Here is an 8,450-nt window from a genome sequence, read left to right as displayed (position 1 = left end):
TCTAGCTTCTAATTATGATCCAAGAGTTTATTCATGTCTGCTATTTTGCCTTGTGTTCAAAACAAGTCCATCACTCACAGTACTCACATTAATTTAGAAATGAGACCAACAGATTCAGATTAATCTAAGATCTATATTGATGACCAGACAGGACTTAAATATTGTTTTGTTTGGCCATGCCATACAAAGAATGGCGAGAAAATGCCACAAAAGGGATTCTCTTGTCCTGTTGTCCAAAGTCCACTGTTCTGGGACAGAAATAAACTTCACCTTCCACAGAGTTAAAAAAAAAAAAACACCAGCCAAGCTATGTTGATGCTAGCCATTCCCTGTCTGCTGCAGAACTTGGATGGCATGACTGGGGGTCACTTAAAGAAACAGTTTCTGACCTAAGCATCAGGAAAATGGCTAAACAAAGAAGGGGAGGACTGCGATGAAAGGGATGTAAGTGTAGACGCTTCCTGCACCACTTTTTCTGGGTAGACTATGAGACCTGCACACACTCCATTTTGTGACCATGGTGAGGATCCTCAACAGCATTACTTCTGGTTGAGGCTCAACTTCTGAAGGTTTTCAAGTCAGTCAAGCTGAGATCTGAATTACATGTAGTAATGTGTGGCTGATGTGAATTTGCTCCACCACAAACTCCCCACCTGCATCTTAGATTCTTCCCTGTTCACTTAGGCACAACTGAGCACTCTAGCAATAAAAACTTAATCTCCAAAAGAGCATGATGGGATTATAGAAAGACTTTTCAGTAGATGCTGCTCATCTCTCTGCTTCACAGCATGTATGAGTGAACAGCTGGGAAGCAAATTGTTTTCCCTCTTATGACAGTATCACATCTAAATAAGGTAACACTGTCTGCTATGCCTAAAGGAATGCTAATCATCAAAATGTTGCTTACTAAACACAGCATGAATGAAAACACTCATGATTATCTATGGTTTTTCCAGAAGTGTCATTATCCTCTCTGTCATGCATGCAAAATATTCCACAGAAAATCTCTGCATTTAGCTGTTTGATTCACCAGTAAATGGCATGCCCCATGTGGCCAATCCAGGAAAAATGGCAGTTGTTGGCCCCCAAAGTGATCTCCCTCCAGCCTCTTCTCTCTGTACTTTATCTTCTATGATAAACTACAAATGTGGAGTAGGATTATTATCCTACAAACTCAGTAAAAATACTGAGGCTCCTCCATGATACCCTGCAGGGGATGCCTGCTTTGATCCTGATGAAAAGCAGCAACTGGTACCACTTGGCGAGGAGCACAGGATGAAGCTAGTACTTTTCCTATGAAGACATACACAGCGCACACTCTGCAGAGAGCTGAGACTGAAAGTCCTGTGTCTAATCCAGCCTTTGCCCATCACCGATTCATAGTCATGATAATCTTCTAATCCCCTTCCCACTGTAGTGACCCCCTCCAGTGTGCTAGCCTGTCTCAATGTGGACCTGGATCTTGGGCACCTTTCTGATGTCACTAGTTGTTCCAATTCTTGGTGCTTCAAGGTTCACAAACAGAAGCCCTGATGGTGTCTCTCTCTCCTAGGACAGGTGTTCATTAATCATCACAGCACTACAGGATCTTACAGGTTGTCACAGTTGGCACGGTCTGTGGCCAGACCCTAAACAAACCTTTAATCCCTTTACTGAGAGACCCATGTTTATCAGGCTTCAGACATTCATAGTAATTGTTTTGTTCTTGTTAAAGGTTCTCAGTGAACACAGATAGAACATGTTACTTACTGATGTGGTTGATATAGGTTTGATTAGAAAATTCAGGACACATGCCATGGAATCACTGAAGTGTTCTTGTGTTCAGTTCAGACCTGTCTGATGCTGTGCACACACTCACACTCCATCTCTCACTACGGTAAAATGTGTAGATGTTGCCATTGGATTACTTTAGTGGCAAAGACATTATGTTACACTGTTCATAAGACATGTCTCCTTCTAACCTCTGTAGTAGTAATCCTACCCCACAAAGGTCTCCTTTCTCATTGGTGTCTCCTGTCTCTACCTTAACACATGCACTCCCATTACACTGAATATACATTCCTTTTGCTCCAACACACTTAAAGCATTTCCAAGCCAGATGCCAAGGCTTTGGGTAAATAAAACTTTAAAAGTCAAAGTAAACTTTCTTTACACAAGGTGCATTTAAGGAAGCGATTTGCATTTTTAAACTATTTTGTGTTTTACAGGATACTTTCTTTCATGTAGCCTAGTTCCATAAAGACACAGGACATTTTCATGATCCTGGAAGTCCTCTAAACCATCTTGTTCAGGTCACAATAATTAAGAGGTAACATGGATTTCCCTCCACATAAAAGCACATAACTTCATTGTGAACAGTATTTTGCACATCTTAAACTTTGGACTCCATCCATACTGTTCTCTGTTTAAATCTTTCTTTTATGTGATATATTTTCTGAATATATATTATGAATAACAATAGCTATCATGAGTGCTGTCAATTGATACTGTTATTTGTAACAAGAAGTCATTGCATTTGCTGACCGACATGGGTTGATATTTCAATAAGTTTACACATATTCTAAGTAAATGTTTATGTTTCTATGACATTGTCATCTCTGTCATCTCAAGCTTTGAGCTCCTCCCTTTCATATGGAAGTTGGACACAGAAACCCAACAATAGGGAGAGAGTCCCATGAGCAGATAGTCAGAGATCCACTTGTCCTCATAGCACCAGTCTCAACATGAAAGTTTCTACTCCATCCTATTATGTTTTATTTTGTCATGTTTGGTTGTTATCTCTTAGAAGCCTGCTCTTTTCTAATGAGAGAAGAAAAGGAGTGGATTTGGATGGAAGGGGATCTAGGGGGCAACTGGAAGGATTAGAAGAGGCAACTATAATCAGGATATATTGTGTGAGAAAAGAATTTATTTTCAATAAAAGAAAAATCTTTCAATGCACACACACAAAACAGAAAACAAAAAAGCAGGAAGGAAGGAAGGAAGGAAGGAAGGAAGGAAGGAAGGAAGGAAGGAAGGAAGGAGAAAACAGTCCAGCAGTAGGAAAAGAGTCTCAAGAGCAGGTAAAAGAGTCATAGATCCACTTGTTCTCATAGCATGTCTCATAAAAATACTAAGCTGATAGCCGTAATATTGACCCGAGGACCTGGTATAGATCCATATCAGCCCTGCGCTTGCTGCTTCAGTCTCTGCAAGCTCATGTGTGCCTTGCTTAGTTGATTCAGAGGGCCATATTGAGACTTTGAATTTTTAAAAGGAATTTTGGATTTTAAGAGATTTGGGGTTTTTACAAAGACTATACTTTTAAAGTGTTTGAATTGGTAAGGACTATGGAACTTTTAAGTTTGTAATAGGTTATATATTGGTGATATTTACTAACCTGATATCTTAGGGATGAGCCAAAAGAAAAGGTTATTTCTTTTCTTTTAAATTTTTATTTTTAAATTTAAATTTAAATTAGAAACAAGGTTGCTTCATATGTCAATCCCAGGCCGCTCTCCCTTTCCCTCCCCTCCTCCCATGCCCTCCCACCAACGCCCCCCATACCTCCTCATTTCTCTAGGGAGGGTGAGGCCCTCCATGGGGGTGTTCATAGTCAGTCATTTCATCCAGGGCAGGGCCTAAACCCTCCCCAAGGAGTCCAAGGTGAGAGTGCATCTCTCATGTTGGATGGGCACCCAAAGTCCATTTGTATGCCAGGGATAAATACTGATCTACTACCCAAGGCCCCATAGATTGCCTTAAAAAGTATTGTGTGTCAAGTTGACAAGAGATCAATTGTGCTGACCAATTTTATGTCAATGACACATGATAGAGGCATCTGAAATGAGGCAACCCCAAATGAGAAAATGCCTCCATAAGATTGGGCATTTTGAGTGACACAAAATGGCACACAAAAAGATTTGCCACATACAAGTTGGTAACACTAACAGTGCTCATTTGAAATCTGTACAAATCTCAATGATAGAGATGGTTACTAAGTATGATACCTTTTTCTACATTTAGCGTCTCTTTTTTAAAGTATTGATTTTATTTAATCACGTGTGTGGGTGTGTGCATGCCCCTGCAGGTGCACACGCAGGCCAAAGGCACAGGGACCCCCTGGTACTGGAGTTACAGAGGTTGTGAGCTACCTGATGGTATTGATAGCAACCAAACCCTAGTCTTGTACTTTTCATTTTTTTCTTTCAGGCTTTCCATATAGTTAACTTCCTGAGAGCTTTTTCATTCCATTTTTAGAGTATTGACTAATACACAATTTCATAGAAATATCTGTTACGTATTTTATTATTAATTTTGCATTTCATATATGTTTTTGTTTTGTACAATTTATCTTTTTCTTTATTTTCCTTGTTATAAAATATGCTGAGTATTGTTGAATTTGGGTTGTAAATTTGAAGCTTGCACATATCTGGATTTTCATAGGAAGATCTTAATTGTTAATAATGATTTTTCTGTCAACTACATGTGAGACTGAGTCATCTTTGCACAACTTGGCACCTGGTATTTGATTACAGCTTAACTTCCCTTATGTTCACTATTAATGCACAAATAATAAAATTACTTAGTATTTACAAAAATTGAACATTTGATAAGACTGTAGAGCATTTTTTAAATCAGTGATTGATATGAGAGGATCCAACCGATTGTGGATGGGTCATGTGTTAGCTGTTGATCCTGAATTCTGTAAGAAGGTAGACTAAGCAGGCCATAGGGATCAAACAGTAATCAGCTCCCCTCCACAGCCTCTGCATCAGCTCCTGCCTCCAGGTTCCTGCTCTGTTTGTGTTATTGTCCTGATTTCCTTCAATGATAAAGAGGGATGTGGGATTGTAAGTCAAATAAGCGCGTTCCTCCCCAAGTTGCTTTGGTAATGGTGTTTCATGACAATAGTAACTCTAACACACTTACATCTAAAGCTTGAAAGATACTCCCACGTGTGAAAGAAAGCGTGTAATGTTTGTCTTGTTTCTTCACTCAGGGTGATGGCTTCCAGATCCACCCATTTTCCTATAAACTTCTTAATTTCATTTTTGGTAACAGCTGAGCAATGTTCCATTATTTAAGTACCATAAGTTCACTACCCATTCTTAATAGTAAGGATGCTTATGTTGTTTCCATTTCCTGGCTACTGTGAATAGAGCAACAATGAGCATGGAAGAGTAAGTGTCACTTTTTAAAGAGGTATAAGCTGGATGCCATGGGAGAATGCAGCAGGTGACCGCAAAGGAGCTCCCCCGTGAAGAGGGAGACAGTTAGCTCCGGATCTGGTTTCTGTATAGGATCCTGATTATTTGCCTGTGCTTTTCTGAGTACATTCCAGATGGCAAATACTATAAGAGGCATGTTCATCCCTTTTTAATTTCTCTGACATAAGAAAGTAATAGCATTCTCAGTCACTAAGACGTCTAATTTTAGACTTCAGAACAAATTCAAAGCAAACTGGTTGCTCCTGGAGATGAATATCTGGTTGCCCCAAAGACAAATACATGAGGTCAATTCCCCAGGTGTTTATTGCCAATTCAAGGCCAGAGCGTGAAGCAACTTAAGCAGACGTAACTTTCTCAGCATTGGACTTTCTGCATGAACTCCCCAACTTCAAGATTCAGTCATCTCATTCTTTATTGTATAAGTCCTTAATTTCAATGTCACTTTCTGTCTGGGAACCCTGACCATTCAGAGGTATGTGTTGACTTTACTCCCTGGCCAGTAAGTGTGGCCTCCCTAGCCTGAGAGAAACTGTGTAATCAGTTTGGCTCTGTTTCTTATTGTTTACTCAAGTAGTACTGTGACCCTGAAGGTGTGGTTCATATTTGCCCAGAGGTTTTGGCTGTGAGAAGAAGCAGGAGAGATATGGGGGGAATTGGGAGAGAAATGTGAGAGAAGTGTGTATATGTGTGTGTGTGTTGGTATGAAAATGTAGCGGAATGTGCAGAGAGAAAGAAGTATGAGGGATGAGTAGGAGAGATGTGAGAGGTGTGTGTGTGTGTGTGTGTGTGTGTGTGTGTGTGTTGAAAGGAATGTGCAGAAAGAGAAGTGTGAGGGATGCAAGGAGAAGTGTGAGACAAATGTGAAGAGATGTAGCTTAGTAGGCAGACAGATATAGAATATATAGCTGTATAGAAAAAAATATATATATATGAGATGTACTTGAAGGAAGAAAAATATGGCTGTGTGTAGCATGTAACTGTGGAGAGAGGTGTGGCTGTGTACAGAAGAAGTGGGAAGGTATATGGCTGTGTGGAGAATGTAACTGTGTAAAAATAGATGTAATTGTGTATAGAGTCATGTGGCTGTGTAGAAGATAGATGTACCTGAGGAGAGAGATGTAGCTGTGTAAACAGATGTAACTGTGTGGCGGTACAGAAGAGAGATAAATGTATGAAAAGAAAAATACGTAACTGTATGCAAAGAGATATAACTGTGTAGGGAGATTGTCAAGAAAGAAAGATTATACAAGATGAAGTAAAAGAGAAGGTTACCATCAGGAAAGCGTGTGCTTGTTTCTTTTTATTTAGGTTACCATCAGAAAGCATGTGATTCCTTATTTACCCCTCAAATAGAAAATTCTGGCCCTTGCCACATTTGCAGACTTTTTGCACACCCTAGATGCAGCCTTGGAGCAGGCTCTCCAAAAGGATGTCAGTACAGAAAAGAAAATTTTTTCTAAGTTCCTTGCTGCTCTGAGAAGGCATTCTTTTTGCTACCTTGGGTGCAGAGCTGAGAGCTGGCCTCCTGGGATGCAACAGGCAAAATCCTTCGAGTGCATGCCTAAGAGTGGTATACCAGAAACATCTGTTCTATCTATTTCTAGCTTTTTGAGGAACCACATACTGATTTCTATAGTAGCTCTACCAGTTTGCACACCCACTAGAAGTGAACAATTGTTCCTTTTCCGCATATCCTTGGCAACATCTGCTGCCATTTGCTTATGTTTTTTATCTTCGCCATTATAACTGAAGTAAGATTTAATATCAAAGTAGATTTCATCTGCAATTCTCTGATGCCAAGATACTGAACATTTTAATGTTTTCAAACTATTTGTGTTTCATCTTTTAAAATTGTGTTTAATTCTATTCCCCATTTTCAGTTGAACTGTTTGTTTTCTCACTGCTTAAACTTTTTAGTTATTTGTATATTCTACGTATTAATCCTCTCAGTTGAATAGTTGGTTAACACTTTTTGCCATTCCTTTTTATTTAAATTAAAAACAAGCTTGTTTTACATGCCAATCCCAGTTTCCTCCCCATTCTCTCCTCCCCTGGTCTCCACTGACCCCCTATCCCATCCCCTTTATGCTCCCCAGGGAGGGTAAGGTCTTCTATAGGGAATCTTAAAAGTCTGTCATATCATTTGGAGCAGGGCCTAGACATCCCCCATGTGTCTACACTAAGAGAGTGTCCCTCTATGTGAAATGGGCTCCCAAAGTCCATTCCTGTACTAGAAGTAAATACTGATCCACTACCAGAGGAACCATAGATTAACCAGAACTTAAAACTGATATGCTCAGTCAGGGGGTCTGGAACAGTCCTATGCTTCTTTACCAGCTATCAGTCTGGGGTCCATGAGCAACCTTTGTTCAGAGCAGCTGTTTCTGTGGGTTTTTCCAGCCTGGTCTTGACCCCTTTGCTCATCACTTCTCCCTCTCTACAACTGGATTTCGAGTTCAGCTCAGTGCTTAGCTGTGAGTATTTGCTTCTTCTTCCATCAGCTACTGGATGAAGGCTCTAGGATGGCATATAAGGTAGTGATCAATCTCATTATCGTAGAAGGGCATCTAAGGTACCTTCTCAACTATTGCTTAGGTTATTAGTTGAGGGTCAACCTTGTAGATCTCTGACATTTCCCTATGGTCAGATTTCTCTTTAAACCTATAATTGCCTATGACATCTCATTTCTTGTTCTCCTCTATTCTTCCCCTGGCTCGATCTTCCTACTCACTCCTGTCCTCTTCTCCCCTCCTCTTCTCCCCTTCTCTTTCTTCTAAATCCCTCTCCCCTCCCCCCATTCTCCCAATTAGCTCAGGAGATCTTGTCCCTTTCTCTTGGGGACCATATATGTCTGTCTCTCTTAGAGTCCTCCTTGTTTCCTAGCTTCTCTGGCAGTGTAGATTGTAGGCCGGTACTTCTTTGCCCTATATCTAAAATCCACATATAAGTGAGTACATACCATTTTTATCTGTTTGTGACTGGGTTACATCACTCAGGATGGTTTCTTCTAGTGCCATCCATTTACCTGCAAATTTCAAGATTCCGTTGTTTTGTTCGGCTGAGTAGTACTCCATTGTGTAAATGCACCACATTTTCTTCATCCATTCTTCAGTTGAGAGGCATCTAGGTTGCTTCCAGGTTCTGGATATTACAAATAATGCTGCTTGAACATAGTTGAACAGATGTCCTTGTTGTATGAATCTGCATCTTTTGGATATATACTTAAGAGTGGGATTGCTG

The sequence above is a fragment of the Mesocricetus auratus genome, unplaced genomic scaffold (genome assembly GCF_017639785.1).
Source record: "Mesocricetus auratus isolate SY011 unplaced genomic scaffold, BCM_Maur_2.0 Super-Scaffold_4256, whole genome shotgun sequence".
NCBI lineage: Eukaryota > Metazoa > Chordata > Mammalia > Rodentia > Cricetidae > Mesocricetus > Mesocricetus auratus.
The sequence above is the reverse complement of the archived record's forward strand: the minus strand, read 5'-3'. Positions refer to the sequence as shown.